The sequence below is a fragment of the Pseudopipra pipra genome, chromosome 2, assembly GCF_036250125.1.
Source record: "Pseudopipra pipra isolate bDixPip1 chromosome 2, bDixPip1.hap1, whole genome shotgun sequence".
Classification (NCBI taxonomy): Eukaryota; Metazoa; Chordata; class Aves; order Passeriformes; family Pipridae; genus Pseudopipra; species Pseudopipra pipra.
In genome coordinates, this window is record NC_087550.1 from 57,111,318 (window position 1) to 57,130,335 (window position 19,018).

The window sequence follows — 19,018 nt, forward strand, 5'->3', positions numbered from 1 at the left end:
ATTATTATTTTTCTCACACTCTGCCCACAAAAAGGTCGTTTGCTTTACTGTATATGAATTATGAAGTACAGACTTTTCCTGATGCATGATATAAATGAAAGACAGTCTTGAAGGAGATATGCTTCCCTTCCACCTTAAAAATTCTCAGGGTTAAAATACCTAAGAATTGGCACCACATTCTTACAGGAATTTCACCTGTGTCACTAATTTCCCAAGAATTTACTAATAATCTAGATGGACACGGAATTCTAGATCTGGAAATGAGCACCCAAATCATTAAATCTAGTTTTTACCACAACAAAAAACACCCAAAAAGTCATATAATCACAAATTCCTACACCAATCAACCAAGCTGGATTACTCCAGCATTTTTTTGTTATGATGTCTCTGAAGTAGCTTTGCTCACTTAGCTGCCAAGTTGTTAATATCTTTGAAACTTTAATTTAGTATCACATAAAATCTCAGAGGATTATTCTCATTCCTTTCTATGAATTCTGTTTAATTGCTCTTCATTTGTGTTGCCCAGCGGTTAAAAAGACTTGTCTGTTTGCTCCAACATTCTGTCAAGAAGAATGTAAAGCTAAAGGCTGTTTTATCTTCTTGCTGATAAAGGTATTCTCTTTCTTGTGAACAGGATTACTGTGTCCTTAGCTTCTCTCTTAACAAAGACCCAACTAACAAAATAAATTAGAACAGATGTTACATGTACTCAAAATCCATACGTTTTGAGATGCACACTTGATTTGGTAGACTACAGATGCTTTTAATATCTTGCCTTATTGACTATATCTAAGACATTTTTTAATAGGTCTGACCTGTTGTCCTGCTGATATAGCCTAAGCTAAAGACATATTTGTTTCACAGACAAATATTCAGCACATAAATATGTTAGAGGTCTCAGTCAATGTGACTGCAGACTAGCAGAAGGCAGCTTTCCTGTTAGCTCTCAGGCTCTTTCTTGTCCAGTGTTCCTTTGATATATTGCTTAGAGAACACTAATCAGAAACATACAGTTTGCATAGTGGCAGCCAGATTACAAGAAGCCAATGCATCTGTTTGGGTAATTTTTTTACCCTGTGATTGGCTACACAAATGCACAGACATTTGAGGGCAGAGTAGAAAGTAAAATTGGAACTTCATAGAGTAGAATAAATTATTCTACTAGGTTAAAATATGCCTATGGGCAAACTCTTTCCTTGGAAGCTAAAGAATGTATCAACTAATGTGATGAAGAACTACCACTGGGCACTATAGATTGACAGAATATTTGGAGAAGAGAGGAGATTGCTGTCATCTGCATAAATACAAAAGACAGAAAGATAAATAGCCTATTTCAAAACAGATCATTGAAAGGAATTAGAAATAAAAATTAAAGGAGAGACTAAATATTGGATTAAAAACTTGCTTCTATTATGCCATTTTAGAAAGTGCATAATTTAGTTATTGTGACATTTTTTTCCCCCAGCTAAGTCTCCAAAGAGCCCTCTATTGCAGGGTGCCATGTGGAAATCTTTTTCACAAAGACTTTCCAGTGCATAAAAAAACATTTATTGTATCATAAAACATAGCTTTGTAAATCCATTCCCTGTGCTGTGTATCCTCTTCAAGGTTAACATTTAGACTATAAGTTAAAAATGATCAGAGATCAGTAGCTTTGTACACTGCCCCAATATTTGCAACATACTTCTTACTTGGCAGTACATCTGCTACTGAAGGGAGACAGTTTTAGTTCGGCTTGAGGTCGTGTTTGCAGGAGTTACTAAAAACTATTATCCTACCTGTCTTTAAATTTGTCTACATTATCAGTAGTTTTGTTGCATTCAGCATACTCCTAGCTGAGGTCAGATGTCCTCGTTTCAACTAGGACTGGTGAAATCATGCTAATACACTCTGGACAGGAGAGTCCAGCTGTTATGGTCGGTAAGATCTAGATGCCCAGTGTTTTTTTCTGATATTTGTTCAAAACTGAAAAAAGGATACATCCTGTAATTAATCTGCACATAGGTTCAGTTTTCATCTCTTTGACAAAGCTATTTACAGTCATGATCACAGTTATTATGGACAGTGTAGGACCAATGGCTCTAAATGTAACAGGAGAATAGACGCAATTTATGTTATAAAAAGAGAGAAATGCTCAGTTTTGAGAGTTTATTAACAGAGCTGTAATTATCCAATTAAATATTAGAAACATTGAAAGCTTTTCTTTTTTTTTTTTTTTTTTTTTTTTTTTTTTGAAAGCCACAATCTGTAGGTGAATTTGCTTAGAAATTTTTTACAGATTTCGGAAGCTCGAGTAATTAAAAATTATTTCCCCTCACCCTTCCCTGATTAAATGGAAACTTTTAAATGGAATGAAAGAGAAGACATATTGCAAATTTTATTCCAAGCTAAAATATACACAGGATTAGTATTCTGAAAGCAAATTGATTCATAACTGTCTGAGTGCCCTACCATGGAAAGGCATCTTTCCTTGTCACACAAATGTGATGTTCTTTATTCATTTTACGCAGACATTCTGTATAACCTCTGCTTAAATTAAAACCCCATGTTGTCTTTTTCTTTGGCACCATTTTCATCCTTTGCTCTGTATTCATCCTTGATCTCTTGAAGCTAAGATATTGAAAAGGATAAATTTGGCTTGATAGCACTACGTATAACGATGCTACTGTAGGTTGCTAGGATACCATTTGGTGGTCAACTGTCTCTAGTGCAGCTGCTATAACTCGCCAGACTGAGAGACATATTTGCTTTTACCGTCCTTAATGCTTGGGCTACAGAAAGTTTCCTTTCATTTTATTCAATTTTGGCTTTTGGAGGGAGGTAATCTTGGAGAGAAAGATGTGGCAGAGGGAAAGAGAAGTTATTATTTTATTTTATTTTCAGCCTGTCTAAATAACAAATATGTTATCCCAAAAACGAAACACGTATCAGTGTCTGCAAGTTTTATAATTTTTGGTACATGAGCTAATACAAGCTCTGATCATATGTTCTTCACAGCAAATGAGAATCTTTCACTGATTTATGATGACTCTGCTAAGGGTGGCTTTTCCCTGATGATTTTGAGGGCTAAAAGCAAGAGATTCATTAAGTTGAGCTACATAGCCATGTAGTTTAATGGAGTCTAAAAGTTCACATCCTTTGCAGGATATATGCAAAGGGGACATGTAAGAAATTCACACTTACTCAAGAAAAAAAATGTTTTTTCCACAAGAACAAATAATGGTTGCTTTTCTTTTGAAGAATTGCTTTTGAAAAATTGACTTTTGGTGCTAATTCCTGAGTGCTGACCACTTCTAGAAATTAGTCACCTTGACTGACAAAATATGAGTTCACTACCTTAAAGTTAGATGTCATTTCTTGAAAAAAAACCATAACAAAACAACAAACAAGCAAAAAAGCACCCTTCTCTACTTGTAGCTTCCTTTCCCCTCCTGATCTGATTCCTGTTCCTGCTTTGATTCACAGGCTTAATTGTGCACTGTTATGGAAACACAAACTACACTCTACTGAGAGACTTAAAACTTGGTATTCATATATTTAAGATGTGAAGAACCCCCATTACCATATGTATTTCTTCTTTTAGAAAAGAAAGAAAAAACAATTCAAAAGATGCTCTGTATTAATATAAATTGCTTTCCTAACTTGACTCAATGGAAATTGTCATTGAATTTCAAACTGAGTGGAATCTGAAAGTCCAGTCTTAAATGCAATAACAAGAATTCAGGAAGTATTTACATGTTAAGAGTATTTCGTAAAGTAATATCTAAGCAGCATAGGGAAAAGTAATTTTATTCACAGAACAAAAGTCTAACTAAGTGGTCTTTATACAAAGTTGTCATTATTAAACATTCTGTAAAAGTGGGAAACATCTCAACAGCATGTGGTAGTGACTTTATGTACCTGACAACAGTCAATGCAGAAGAAGGAATACCTCTAGTATGTGATTATCTCACTTGTTTTAGACATTAACTGTAAAATGAGATTCATTGCACGTATTTCTCCTGAAAGATTATAAAAAGAGCCTGAGGTTATAGACAACTATGTTTTGTTAGATTAATATTAATTTTTCTTGTAACTTAGTATCATCTAACTTCAGCTTCTAAACCAGTGATATTTGGTCCTCTCTGTATTCAGAGGAAAATTGCCTTCAGAGAACAGTTCATTATCACTATTCTAATCTGTCTCAGAAAATGAAACTCCTTTTAGAGATGCCTCACTTTCATTTAACTACAGTGGGAACCAGTTTTGCACTCTAGACTAAGTACCAGACTTTCAGAAGCATAGGGTGAGTTGATATGAATACCAGCTATAATGAGTGTCTATGATTTTACAAAACAGCATATCCTGCATGGAATAAAAGTAATGAGGCACAAGCAAATATTGGTAAATGTTACAGAGGACACATGTTATTTGCGATAGCAGATGGGCATCAGGTAACAGCTGATTAGGAAGTTACTCCCTAGTGTGTTCAAATATATCTGGACAGAAGGTGCACAAACAGTATCACAGCACACATGTGAACTCAGTGAAAATTCTGGCTTCATGCATTGTTGCTGGACAGTCTCTGGCATTCCTCTCTCCACATTCCTTTATGCCCGACACTGAATTCATGATTACTAACATCTGCAAATATACTGGCAGTGTATCATCATTTTCTGGCAGCTCTGATTGCCAGTGAAAGACTGTACATTTTGCTTAAGCCATGGGCAGTTTGGTGTAGTGAGGTCCATGTGTTTTATTCTGAGAATTTGCTGGGTTCTTGGCTACTACAAATACAAATAACTCTAAACCCACCTCCAACAAAAACAAAAAATCAAGCTCTAGCCAGGTACCTTAAAATTTTATTGTGTTTCAAAAATTTTTCTTATAACCATTCAGATACTAGTAAACAGCATGAAAGAGTTTAAAAGCAAAACCTAATACTACCAGTAATAAAGAGACCAATTGGTAAAATTAGTGCAAACTATAATACCTAGATGTTCTGTGCATCTGCTTTTTCTGTAGCATTTTCTATCTAGTTTCCAGGGAAGAGATCAAAAATAAGTTTTGGTGTTATAATCCAGCTGCTTTCAACATCCCCAGCACGAAGGCAACTATAAATCTACCTTATTTGGCTACAAACTCCAGGTAATATTTTATCATTAGGAGGACACATAGAAGGCATTGGGCATCAGTAGACATATACCTTGGTCTTCAATCATTTAAGGTGCAATGAACCCCAACACTAACAGGTGAAACAAGGAAGTCACTGTTTTAAGAACACTCAGACAAGCCTTTGAATCAAAAGTTAGTGCAATGAACACAGCCTCCTGTCTTTTTGGGGAGTCCGAGTGCTCTGAGTTATAAGAATACTCTGAAATTTTTCTTGGTATTTTTCTCTCTAAACTCCAAAATTGTGTTTAGATTGATGAATACTTCCATTAACAATAATAGCAAAAAGAGTGTTTCTTATCAAATTGAACTTACCAGTGCTTTTCAGGTTTTATATATTTTTAATTAAAACTGGTAAGTTGGTTTTTTTTCCATGAAAATAAAAATTTAGCCCCAAAAATTTTACAAAGAGAAGAAACATACTTTCCATGAAAACAAGGGGAAAAAAAAATCTGGGTGTCTGTTTTTGACTCTTGCGATAAAGTAGAACATTTTCTCTCAACAGCACTGAGGAGGAGGAGACATTGCTGCAGTGTGAGGTTCTGTGGCTGCTAACTGCTGAGGTCATCTTCACTTCTGAGCTGAGACCACAGGGAGGGGACAAAGAAATGAGGAAGTTCTTACTAAATTCTTTGACCTGAATTTTCTGTGGAAGTGATTTATGTGTCTGTTGTTACATTTATTTGGTGAAAAAAAGATTTGTACTACTGGCACTACAAAACCATTTACATCACTGATTTCTGCTTTCAGTTGGACACTGATTATTGCAGCACAAAGAAAGATGTTATATTTTTTAAATGGTCAGCAGTGTATGTTATGTAGTTCAGGCATGGCTACAAGGATCTCAATACTGAAAAATATTCCCATAGCCCAAAGTCACACATATTCTATCGCAGAGGAATCAAGAGCAGACCACATACTGCACTGATACAGAAGATATCTGTGTTCCTTAGACAGTTTTTTATGCACTACTTTATTGTGGACTGAAAGTGGGATGAGCAGACAGCTGAGTCCTGAGAGACCTGCTGATGTTGCCTTAAACAGCCAGTGCTGGCTCATTTCCTCACTTCTGGTGTGAATCCAGAAGGCTTTCCACCAGGAGAGCTTGCCCGCAGCCATTCACATCACAGTTTCTGCAACAGATCCATACTTGAACTGTTCAGATGCCACAGGTTTGCCCATCTGGTACTGTTAAACCTATGGCTGTCACTCCCACACTAAAACACAGCAATGACTTTCTCCACCCTTGACATCTTGCTGAGCTGGCTGTATCCGATAATGTAATGTCTGCTCATAGCAAGGGAATATGGATTCTGGCGAAAACACTGGAACTCTTAATGAATCTATCTCTGGTTGTGTCTTATTATTCAGCTTTATATCACTGCTGATCTCTGGATTGCATTGCTACTGATGTTTATGTCATAACCTGTCAAAACTACTGTCAGCTGTCCACTTCTGGTGTTGCATACTTGCCACTGATACCTCTATCTCGTGGCTAAACAACCTCTTTGTGATTCAGCTGTATCAACGGAAAAGGTTACCATTGCAAGTTTAGCCCTGCTACTCCTTTTCCTTCAGCCGGAGATTATTCTCTCCAGTATATCTCCTTACACAAGTACTGTTGCAAGTACTCTGTAATTTGCATTAGTCAAAGTAGACTAGAATAAAGACGACTTGGTATTTGCACCTTTTAAAGGAACACAAATTGTTTTGATTAAAGTGTCTTCAGAATCAAGAACTGAGAGGCAAGTCTCCAACAAATGATGATGGTCAGCTACAAGTGAGCTATACATGGTAGGCTAGACACAAATTTTATGCAGAATGCCTGTCCGTTGTTAATTTTGAAACAAGCCCTATGTGTGATTTCATGTCACCCATCGGTTTTCCTTGCATATTCACCACAGATATGTCTCCACAGATACATTTATTTCAGGACATATTTAATGAAAAAGTCCTGATTCAGACAGTGGCTTTTTATGGAAGAGTAATGCCGTAGCTCCTCAAAACTGCTTTGTCCACCTTGGAATCCACTTCTGTTTGGTATTTGACATATTTTTTGTTTGTGCTGGATAAAGCCTGGCATATACTAATACATGGTTTGCAGCAATGACTAGATAGAATTGAATACAGCCACATTGAACACAAGTACAATTCTACAGGAGCATTATCTAATAATCTATTTTGTTCACAGGAAAAAAATACCTATGTTACCTCTGCAGCATGTTTACATGACATGAGAGGTTAGCTATTCACAATACTTTTTTAATTTCCGCTTAAAATACTTTTGGCTGCAGAACTCACTTGCCAATACTAAGGGTTCTCTGTCTTCTTTCTGTCAGGAATAACAGGAATGGCACAGTTGACTCAGATGAAAGAAGACATAATTTACTGTCTATATAACACAAGAAAAAAAACCCAATTTCGCATTTTGGAAAGTTCTTTGTATAATACTAAGCCATAAAATGTTTCCAGAACACATGAATTTGTGGTACAGTTTGTATATTATTACTTTTGGCTTCTCTCGTCTTCACCAATCTAAAAATTCAGCTGTTAATCTCACACTGCTATTGTCATTGTCATTATGTCAATTCTTCCTGTATTTAACCAGATTAAGAATACTCTATTAGGCAAACAATAACATACACTTGTGGTTATTGCATAAAATTCCATACAACACTATGAGATTGCTGAGATTTCTACAATATTGTGTTATGGACACATATATATTGAATGAATAAAATTACTTTTCAGAAAGACGTTGCATTCCTTGGCGTACCAGTTGGTTTTAGAAAGCATCAAGAGAAACATTCCTTGATAACTTATTAAGAATTGTTCAAGACTAATTTAGAGGTGCAAACAGCAATGCAAAGACCACTGACAGTGAGCAGCTATTTGCACAGTAAAATGACTTCTTGCTTAGTCTAAAAATAATTGGTTCATTAACTTTAAATGTATCATTAACCTGATCATACTGTTAAAGTCAAATGTAAAAATAGTTAAGGTTTTTTTGGTTTATATTAGCTGATGCATAGGTACCTGCATGTTCTCATTTGGCACTCTTGAAAATGCAATGTGATTATACATTCTGCAGAAAACAAAAGTTTTTAGAGGGTGAACAATGACAGCAAAGCCTAGGGACAGGAGAGCAGAAATAATTTTGTTTTCTCTTTATTGGTGAATCTTAATATTCATTAAAAGCCAAATACCAATATGATGCTTAACAAATCCTGTGAAGGACTTTGGCAGTTTGTGATTTGTATAATTTGATTCTACGTGAACTAAAGGCAAAACTATTGAGTTAAAATGCTAGAGAAAATAATACATGTGTTAATAGATATTTAAGCAGTATTTTTCTACCCTCCATAAGTCTCAAATACTACCAGATATTTAATCTTGCTGAGGAGATACCAAGATGATAGTTGGAAAGAGCTTGCTGTAAGAATTCATTTGAGTTACTCTGTCATGGAGTAGACCAGATGGAAGAAGTAAAGGAAACCCTTGTCTTCAAAGAAGGGACTGAGGTCAGTTGGTTACTTTCACTAACTTGTTCCCCAGGACTTGGGGGAGTGAAAGGTCATTTACTTTTGGAAAGAAGTTCTTGCCCTTCCTTGTGTACGTGACATATTTTGAAAATAACCTTCATTTGAATGAAATAGAGCTGACTTTGCTAAGGCCAGGCTGAATTATGACTCATAGACCCAGGAAACTTCTCCTCTCAGACAGTTTGCTTGCTGCTTTTGTCATTTCCAGGTCCAGACAGTACTTGAAGTCCTATGAATGTCCCAAAAATAAGCACAGCTGATGTGACTGGCCACATGTAAACACACATACAGCATGGCCCTTTCCAACACCCACACAAACATCAGCATTGTCCAGACCTGAACACAGACAATTCAGGCTTCTTTCCCTTCTGTGTCACATCAGGTTTGAAGCTAATCAGTGAAACACGAACATACACCCATTTTCTTGATTCTCTAAAAAACCACCTCAAGTACTGTCATGGGCCCTGCGACGCTTACCAGTCATCACCTCAGATCTTGGGTTCTGGTCAGACGGGAGTGACCTCCTACTCATTGGCTTGTCCAACTTGACATTCATTAGTAAATCATCCTCCAATACATATCACATGGAGAGAAGATAGCAAGACCACACAGAAAATAGTAAGGAACGGGATTTAAAAATAAGATCAGAGATCAGATGCAGAGTTTGGACAGAGGAGTGTCAATCACTTCTTACTCTCCATCTATGTCCAGTTCTAGGCCCCTCAGTTCAGGAAAGACACTGAGGTGCTGGAGAAGGTCCAGAGAAGAGCAACAAGGCTGGTGAAGGGTCTCGAGCACAAGTCCTATGAGGAGAGGCTGAGGGAGCTGGGGTAGTTCAGCCTGGAGAAGAGGAGGCTCAGGGGAGACCTCATCACTCTCTACAACTACCTGAAAGGAGGTTGTAGCCAGGTGGACATTGGTCTCTTCTCCCAGGCAGCTATCAGTGAGACAAGAGGGCATGGTCTTAAACTGTGCCAGGGGAAGTTTAAGTTAGATATTAGGAAGAAATTCTTTACAAAGAGGGTAATCAAGCATTGGAAAGGGCTGCCCAGGGAAGTGATGGATTCACCGTCCCTGGAGGTTTTTAAGATGACACTGGATGTGGCACTTAGTGCCATGGTCTAGTAACCGCAGTGGTAGTGGATCAAGGGTTGGACTTGATGATCTCAGAGGTCCTTTCCAACCCAGCTGATTCTGTGATTCTATGATCTTTCATGCTAATAGGTATCACACTTTGATCCCTCTCTTTCTCTACCCTTAGCCCTTTTCCTAAACATCCTGGAATAAATTGTGCATGTTCCCATATTGCTTTAAAACAGTCCATAAATTGTACACATTCCTGTAAATTACTCCATTTAGTGGTTTAACCGCAGCCAGCAGCTAAGCACTACATCATTGCTCACTCACTCCCCCACGGGATAGAGAATCACATGAGTAAAATTGAGAAAACTGAGCTAATCTCATTAAAACTTTCTGCTAATTTGTTAGAAATCTGAGTGGGAAACAATTCTGCCTGACATTTACAGTTCTAGGCAACATGCAGGGTAGATGAGTTGAAAGCTGAAAGTTGCAACCAAACAGTTCTTCTCATGACAACTGGTTTGAAAATTACTGCACAAACTTTTTCATTTAATTCAGAGCTTCATGACTGGCCTTTCTTTGAAGTTAATTCATGATAGGACAAGGTGTTATTGGCTTCTCTGATACAAACCTTATATCAGATTATGAGAGCACCGGGTCACAGACATCCTGAAATTCTGCTCTGTGTCACAAATGTATGAAGTTGGATGATGATTGGTGAGTTAGTCTCCTCCAAACAGTGGCTGCTAGAATAGCTGATCACACATAGCATAATGCAAATAAATAATGAATTAATTTTATCAAAAATAATACAAATAATGCAATAATACAAAGCAGATGGGTCACAACATTTAAAACTTATGTTTCTAGTTTTACAATCCCTTCTGAATAAAATTTCTTTGGAAAAGTAAGCTTTATTCCACGTTAGTTATTCAAAATAGCCCAGGAAAACTCTAGAGTTAGGTTGACGAATATACAACCTCCAGTTATAGATCATGAAACTGTGAAATTAGCTTTCATTGAGTTCCAGTATTGAATATTCTGAAACTTCAAGTCCACATGGTGTAGAACAGAAGGCAAATTTATGTCAATTAATTGTTTTATGGAAACCAGATAAAGAAGCATTTGTCCTTGAACCACTTAGATTAATGAACCTAAATAAAACACATTCATGTATCTGTGTATATAATTCCATGTTAGAGGCTATTAATGGCTGCCATCAATCACAAATCTGATTACAGTTGATATGTGAAATTATCTTCACTGAGTCTAAATGAAAGAACAGTCTAATGTTTCTCTTGTGTACATAGAACTAAAACAATAGAAGTCAGGGATAAAGAAATAAATTAAGGATTGCCTCATTGCGACAGATATCAGCTGAGCATCTTGTCTAACCATCTTTTTCTACAAATAAGAACATAAAATAGATCACTCACCCTGGCTATCTCAGATAAGATAGCTAAGAAGAGCTTCATTCTGGAAGTATCTGTTTATTGCGTCAAAGCTGGGATTCCTAGCCACAAATGGGATTCAGCTGCTCCAACTTAGATAAATGTGTAGAAGCTGTCAAAGTTTAAGACATTTTTATGAATAGTTAGATTCGCTAAGTCACTGTGACAAAGGAGATTTCAGCAGAGATAACAATTATATAATAAATTATCCTTTTAATGAAAAAAATCCAACAATGACATACTACTACTACTTTGACACCTTTTACTAGGACAACCCAGGAACTGTTAGTTTTTCTCTATTGTATGAGTCAATATATGTAATTTTTTTTAAAACCTGGCTTTCCTCCACAGTAGTCCTGCTTTCTCCTTCTGTCTTCCCACTTGCCACTGAGAAAGGGTCCATCAGAAGTACATATGTTGAAGCAGTGGCTACCTAGTCACTTCGCAGCACATTCTACCTCCTCCTCTTTGCTTCAGTCCTGTAGAACAAAGGCTCATGGCTTAAATTTAGATGGTATCAGGAAATGTTTGTCCAGATTCCAGTTTTTGATTACCTGCTGCAGCAACAACTATTACAGAGAGGAGGCTACTTTTAAAAATATTTATGTATATATTGCATGTATGTATGTCTCTGTGTGTACATGTCTATTATTATACACATGCATATGCATGTGTGTATATATATATATTTGTGCTAAAAAAATCTTTTATTTTCCTTACAGTAAAGCACAATCACTGTGGTGCATTAAGTGATCAGGGCACTAAAGCAGGACACTAAATTCCTGACTTCAGAGACTTCTGTCAAACTCTTGACTGCAAGATTAAGTTGTTTACACTGTTTCTCCCCTCATAGTGCTGTTTATTCTGTTTATTCATAACATAACTCTTTGAATGCCAAGGAGTGAATCTTACTCTTACTCTAATTTAAGTTTAGAAGTCCAAGTGCCTACACCTGTGCCTGAGTTAATCATTCTGACAGGGAGAAACAGGCAGCTCAGAGGTAGATGTTCACTTAGCAAACAGCTACACCTGGTCATATGACTTTGTTTTCAGTTAACAGTTCTTGAGCTTTAAATATTTAACAAAATAGGCAAATATGAGCTAACTGCCATGATAGGAAACTGCCCTTCACAGATGGGCACTATACAGCAGCCAGTCCCATGATGTTTAGACATATTTCTATACTTTTCTTCTCTCTTCCATTCAATGAAAGGAACGGTTGGACAGAAAAATGAACTATGATTTAATGCCAGTTTACAGCGGGAGTTATTTGTCTCATTTTTCCCTGTGCCAGGTAAGTTAGAATGCTACTACAAAATCTTATACAATCACCTCCTGGTGACATACTAGTTACATACTAGTTTCCAAATTTCTTTTTCTATAGAGATTTAAGAATTAAATTCTCATTGAAGTGATAGCGTTCCTCTATGACTGTCAACATTTACTCTTTATTCTGGGTAAATTAATGTTTTCTTGGAGTTTCCTGTGTGTTTGCATATGTCTTCTTTTTAAGAAGGCAATTATTCCATGTAAAAATGCATGAGAAGTATCACAAATTGTGACCTCTCTGTCATTGGACCTTGCTGATAAATTTCTTGAAGAATTCTGTCAACAGGTTTGGACTGAGGGAGACTAAACTTTGTGGAAGGAAATCTATCACACAGTGAACTGTGCTTAGAGCTTACTTATTACAAGACATGAAAAATAGATGGTTTAATATGAAAAATATTTTTTTTACCTAGAAAATGACTGCTGGCATAATGGACCACATTTAGGAAACTTCTGTTATTTTAGTCAATGTTTTATGTGTTTGTTTTCTTTTTTTTTTCTGCCAAAATACAGTCCTAATTTTTCAGACATTTGTTTTTGCCTTTAGTCAGAAAATAATATTTAGAAATGCACATTTTTCATACCTTCTAGGTTAAGCCCTGGAACTTAACTTGTGTGTTTGTCCACAACAGAAAGCAAGTTTTAAACTATCAAGAAACCTTCATGATGTATTGGCAAAGCATTCCACTGTAGCTCAGGATAATACTCATAAGGCTCAGCCTTAGAGGATTCAGTGACTGAAACAGTAACAGAACAGGATTATTACTTACAAAGAATAAAAGTAATGGATAAATACAGAAAGCACTGGAATTGAGCTACTTTGTCTATGTAGTCCAAAATGTATTGCAGAGGAGAATAAAGGGGACACCGTGGTCATTTTAGCACCCAAAAATCCCATCAAATAAATTGTAGCCCCGGGAAAGCAAAGTAGAGTGGTATATTGCCTCTGTTTAATAAGAAAATAACATGGGTTCATATTGGCACTGAAGACACCAAATTAAAATTAAAATGTAAAATAGCTTTTCCATATGGCAATTAAGAAAACCAACAATTAGGTATTGGGAAACTTAAAGATCAACCACTTCAAATGAGAATCCTTGTCAGAGGGAAAAAAAAGTAGTGAAATATTTTATTTATTTATTTATTTATTTATTTATTCATTCAGAATAATAATTTTAATCATTTAGCCTCAAACAGCTTTTTCAATTTATTATAAACTAATAAGTTATTCAATACAATAGGTCTATAGTGATAAGACAAGAGGGAATGGCTTTAAATTAAAAGATAATAGTTTTAGATTAGATGTTAGGAAGAAATTCTATACTAAGAGGGTGGTGAGGCATGAACAGATTGTCCAGAGCAGTTGTGGATGCCCAAACTTGGAAGTGACCAGGTTGGATGGTGCTTTGAGCAAACTGGTCTAGTAGAAGGTGTCCCTGCTTATGGCAGGGAGAGTTGGAACAATATGATCTTTCATGTCCCTTCCACTGAAATCATTCTATGATTCTATCACTTTACATACCTGATTGAAATAAAATTTTATATAAAACCTAGTGCATTTCATTAGTGAATATATACGGGCATGCCCATGTGTTTATACACTCACAGAATCCCTCAAAACGTGACAAGATTTTCAGTTAAACAGCATCTGATTCCTTAAGGAGTCTTATCATTTAACAGTACTTCTCAAGTGAAAGCTTACTTCTTTCAATTGTAAAGATGCTGCCAAAATTATAATTTTCTTTTTAAATTGTTCTAATTGACTACTAGGGGTAAATATATGAGACTTTTTTTTTAAAATTTACAAATATTTTAGCTATCTCATTGACCACTACAGCAAAACAATCAACAATATTTGACACTGAAATGCATAAATATTTCTTGGAACCAAATTTTAATCTGCATCTGATAACTGGTCCAAAGTGCAGAGCATAAAAAATACAGAAATATTCTGTAAGTACTAGTAAGTAAAAAAAATTGTGCTATGTGATACTAATGAACAGTATTTACAAGTTAAAAGATAAATGTTTAATAAATTTTCTGTAAGCTGATCTTGTTAGAAAATGGTTTTGAAGGTCATTGATCGGGAAGACTAGCTTGGTAAATTGTTGATAATTAATTATTTGCTCACCTTTAGTATTTAGGAATGTGCAGGAACAGCTTGGGGGTAATGGGATCCATCCCCATCAGAACTTGATAAAACTCAATAAAATCTTCAGGAGTCATATTTACCTCTTGTGCTAATGGCTGATGGTGTGTATCAAGCCTGTGACTACAATGTGCAGTAACAGTCAGTTTGCTTCTCAACAGCATGTATACTGTGCCTGCACAGTAGTCCTCAGTAGGGATTTCCCTGGCTGCGAGCCAGAAGTGGGCATCATGCATTCATGATAAACAAACCCAGAGGAGTTGGAACCTTGAGCAGTGTCAGTGTGAAATGTGTGTGTGTGTGCATGCACGTCTCAGAATACAAATCTTAGAACACAAGATTGCTATTCAGTCGCTATACCCATCCTGCTGAGCAAATAAGGTTTAGATTACATGTCACTAAATGGTGCAGTTTTGTTCTTGCCACAACCCCGCTGAAATTTCCTTGTGGCAAGCAATGTGCAAGACTAACGGAACTTTTTTTCTGTCTACCAACATCTAGCACCTAAATATTCTTGTCTTGTTAGTGCTATATTAACAATGAATAATCAACAAATTTCTTGCTCTGATTAATATTGTTCTCCTAGACCTTCTCTGTGTTATATGCATACCTATTCACATGTGCATACACACACACACACACACACACACACAGAAAAACCCATTGCAAAATTTTCTGTTGAAATCCCCACTAACTAAACAAAATTAGAATTGCCACAGGTAATAGGATTCAGTATATCACTGGCTCTGTTAATTCCTTTATGCTTAATAACATGAAATTGAAGACATATCTCTTCTACCCCTTTCTCTCACCTCCATAGTTCCTTTGCTTGGTGCCTCTGGCAATACATTTAAAACTTTTGCTTTTATTATTGTTCTACACATCAGGTAAGATACATCATGTAATGCAGAAACTCAACAAAGGTTTGTCTCTACTGAAAATTTTATATAAAGTTATAAATATGAGGAGCAGTTACCTAAGCTTTTTTGTGTCATTATTACTGGAAGTACCAAATGGCATTCTAAAGTTAATGATCCAGGTAATTTCCGGGTTTCATCACGTTGGTTTCTTTTGAGGAAGTTATTAATCTGAGTACACTTAAGTATTTATTTTTATTTCAAAAGATTCAATTCCACTTTTTTATTTCCACAAATACTTGATCAAATATTTGTACAAAAGTATGGTTTCTTTTAATTTTATTTTTTTCTGCTACTGTGTATAATCATTTGATTTTGTATAAAATTCTCCACTGAAATTTTGAGCACTATTTGGCCTTTCCTGTAGCTTTGAATATTCACCACCACCTCCTTGGTAACCATTACAGATCAGTTATGAATTATCATAACAGTTATGAATTATCATAACTGTGCCTGACATGCTGAAGAGGATGGCTGTCACCATAAAATGCATGGCTACTGCAAGAACATTTAAAGAGGAGTATGTCATTGGATTAAAGGTCCATCTGTGTATGATGAATGTCAGTATCCTGATTTTTGGTGTTGGCCAAGAATATATTTGTAGGTAAGATTATAATTACAGGGGAAACAGCCATATATCTGAAGTGATGTGAATAAGCAACTTGGTTTTGTTTTGTAATTTTTCTAATTCCTTCACAGATACACACAAAAAACCACAAACCAAACCCAAAACCAACCAACCAACCAAAAAACAAAACCAAATCAAAACAACTACCAACAAACAAACAAAAAAACGACCACAAAAAAACCCCACCCCAAAGAGATTGAGGTCAGAAAAGATAAGGTCCTCTTTTTTTCTTTCTGAATATGGATTTACAAAGTCACATAACCATCATATATATGTGGAGATTGTATTATTTTCTAAAAGTTTTGTGTAAAAATTGCCTCTAGCTAAGCCTCAGGCCTTCATCTTTTTTAAATAAGCTAGTTCCTTAACACCCATTTTGCAAGACTAGAAATATTTTTGTTTTTATTTTTCCCATAATTTATCTCTTTTCAAGAAAGGAACACTAAAATTCTGTTTTCAGATAGGTGGAGAATTCCTTTAGTTTTGTCTGCTCTTAACTCTAGTTCTTTGAAGAAGCTATGTTAAGTGTAAAGTATTTGGGAATAGCCTAATATTCTATGAAAATAGTAACACTAAATCAAAATGAAATCTTGTTGAAACTTTCTTTTTCTTTCATGTTGAATATCTAGAATGAACATATGCAGTTTGACATTGAAATGCCACAGCCCTCCCTTGTTTAGCAAGGCTGGCAACAGAGAAAATATTATGCTAGCTCTTTAAAGCCAGAAGTGCTTCCCTCCACTTACACATGCAGTTCAAGTTGCAGTCACATAATTGGGTCTCAGAAATTGCCTCTCTTTCTTGAATTCCCATGCTCGAGTTAAGAACTACTATTAAGGGTCTCACTTTCATTCCAGAGTTTCTTTTCACCCTGAAAGATTCACTGTGGAACCCTAGCAATTTACTCCCTTTTATCTGTTGATTTTCAAGTGTGTTAAGTCAAAGTTAGAGAGTACAGAACTAACCTCTTTCTCAGGTTTTCTTACGTATGAGTTTTGGGTATCTTATGGTATTTTAAAAATGCAGTTCAGAATATTATATTTAGTACAATGCTGCATAATCACTAATTATACAGTCTTATACAATTGCTATTTTTTCGTTGTATGTGCGTACAATAGGATTCTATCACTTGATATATTTATTGCTCACAGCACTGAAAACACAGACAAGCTGAAGATATTTGGGGTCACACTCTTGTTGGGTTCTTTGGATTCATCTCAGCTGCAGCTCTGTTCTTTTTAGCAGGGTAAAGATGACCGACAACTGAGTTGCAAAACTCATGGGCAGACAGGTTAACCTCTTGTCTCATAAGGACTGAGCCTACAGTAGTTTTGAACAAAATCTTTTTCATCTATAGTTGTTGCAATCAATAACTGTATTCATTACATGTCTACATGTGTGTGTTTGTATGTGCTCTGTGGTGGAAAGACTTCACTATTTTTCAATATCAGTTCACATTTCATATATGAATGTGGTGACTTTTTTTTTTCCAGAAGTAAGCAAACCTTTATATCACTCGTCCTAAATAAGTAGATTTTAGGGAAGCTGGGCATTCAGCATTCTGAAAATCAGACACTAGAGAAAAATAAAAGAGTGTCTAAAAGCAACAATGGGTTTCATATGTAAAAACAGTCATCTAAAAGTTAGACATAGCCTTCTGAGCTGCCTCTGTAGTCAGTGGAGAAAAATGAATGCCCCTAAATCTGAGTTGTTTCTTCAGCTGCCCACCATGTCTCAGTTATCTCAATGATGCTGTAGCTTTGTGAACACATAGAATCATAGAATGTTAAGGGTCTGGAAGGGACCTAAAAGTCATCTAGTCCCATTCCTCCTGCTATGGGCATGGACAGCTCCCATTAGACCAGGTTGCTTAAGTCCTTATCTAAACTGGCTTTGAACACTGCCAAGGTTGGGACATTCACAACCTCCCTGAGCAACCTGTTCCAGTGTCTCACCACCCTCACGGTAAAAAAAATTCTTTCTAATATCTAATCTAAATTTCACCTCTTTCAATTTTTACCTATTATTCCTTGTCCTATTGCTGCAGTTCCTGACAAGGACTCCCTCACCAGCTTCCCTGTAGGCCCTCTCCAGATAGTGTAAAGTTGCTATGACGTCTCAAAGCAACCTTCCCTTCTCCAGGCTGAACAGCCCCAACTTTCTCAGCCCATCTTTTTAGGAGAGGTGCTCCAGTCCTCTTGTCAACTTCATGGACCTCCTCTGGATTTGCTCCAACAGTTCCATTCCATCTTATGTTGGGAACACCAGAACTGTACACAGTACTCTGGATGGGATCTCACAAGGGCAGAGTAGAGAGGGAGAATCACCTACTTCAACCTGCTGGCCATGCTCCTTTTGAAGCAGTCCAGAAGTCGGTTGGCTTTCTGGGCTGCAAGTGCATACTGCCAGCTCATGTCGAGTTTTTCAAGAGCCTTCATGCACATGCACACTTCCACTTCCTAATACTTGTTTCCTAGGCTTTATATGCCTGAGGTGAATTTCCTTTTGTCCTGTTTTATAATTTCTGAGATCTCCCTTGTTCCCATCATTCTGAACCTTTGCTTTCCAGCACTGTTGATCTCTACTGCACTTTACCATGAGTTGTGTTGTTCCTAGTTTAAAACTCTCCTCATCAGTTTCACCAGATTTTGCAAAGATTATCTTGGCTTGACTTTGTAAGGAGTATCTCCACTTCTGATTCCAGTCCTCCATCCTCAAAGTGGGTCCCATGGTTGTAAAAGCCAAACTTCTGTCAACATCAGCAGCTGTAC

The 19,018-nt window shown here is 36.4% G+C and overlaps 1 long non-coding RNA gene across 2 annotated transcripts in view; it reads left to right on the top strand.

Annotated features, from left to right (window-relative positions):
- Positions 1–12,112: 12,112 nt before the first annotated feature.
- Positions 12,113–19,018, top strand: part of LOC135409711 (uncharacterized) — a 32,646-nt gene continuing 25,740 nt past the window's right edge. Inside the window, exon 1 of one of the 2 annotated variants that reach the window (XR_010428332.1) lies at positions 12,113–12,518. This is a non-coding gene — a long non-coding RNA (uncharacterized LOC135409711). The remainder of the gene's footprint in view (positions 12,519–19,018) is intronic. The other variant, XR_010428333.1, reaches the window with a different exon arrangement.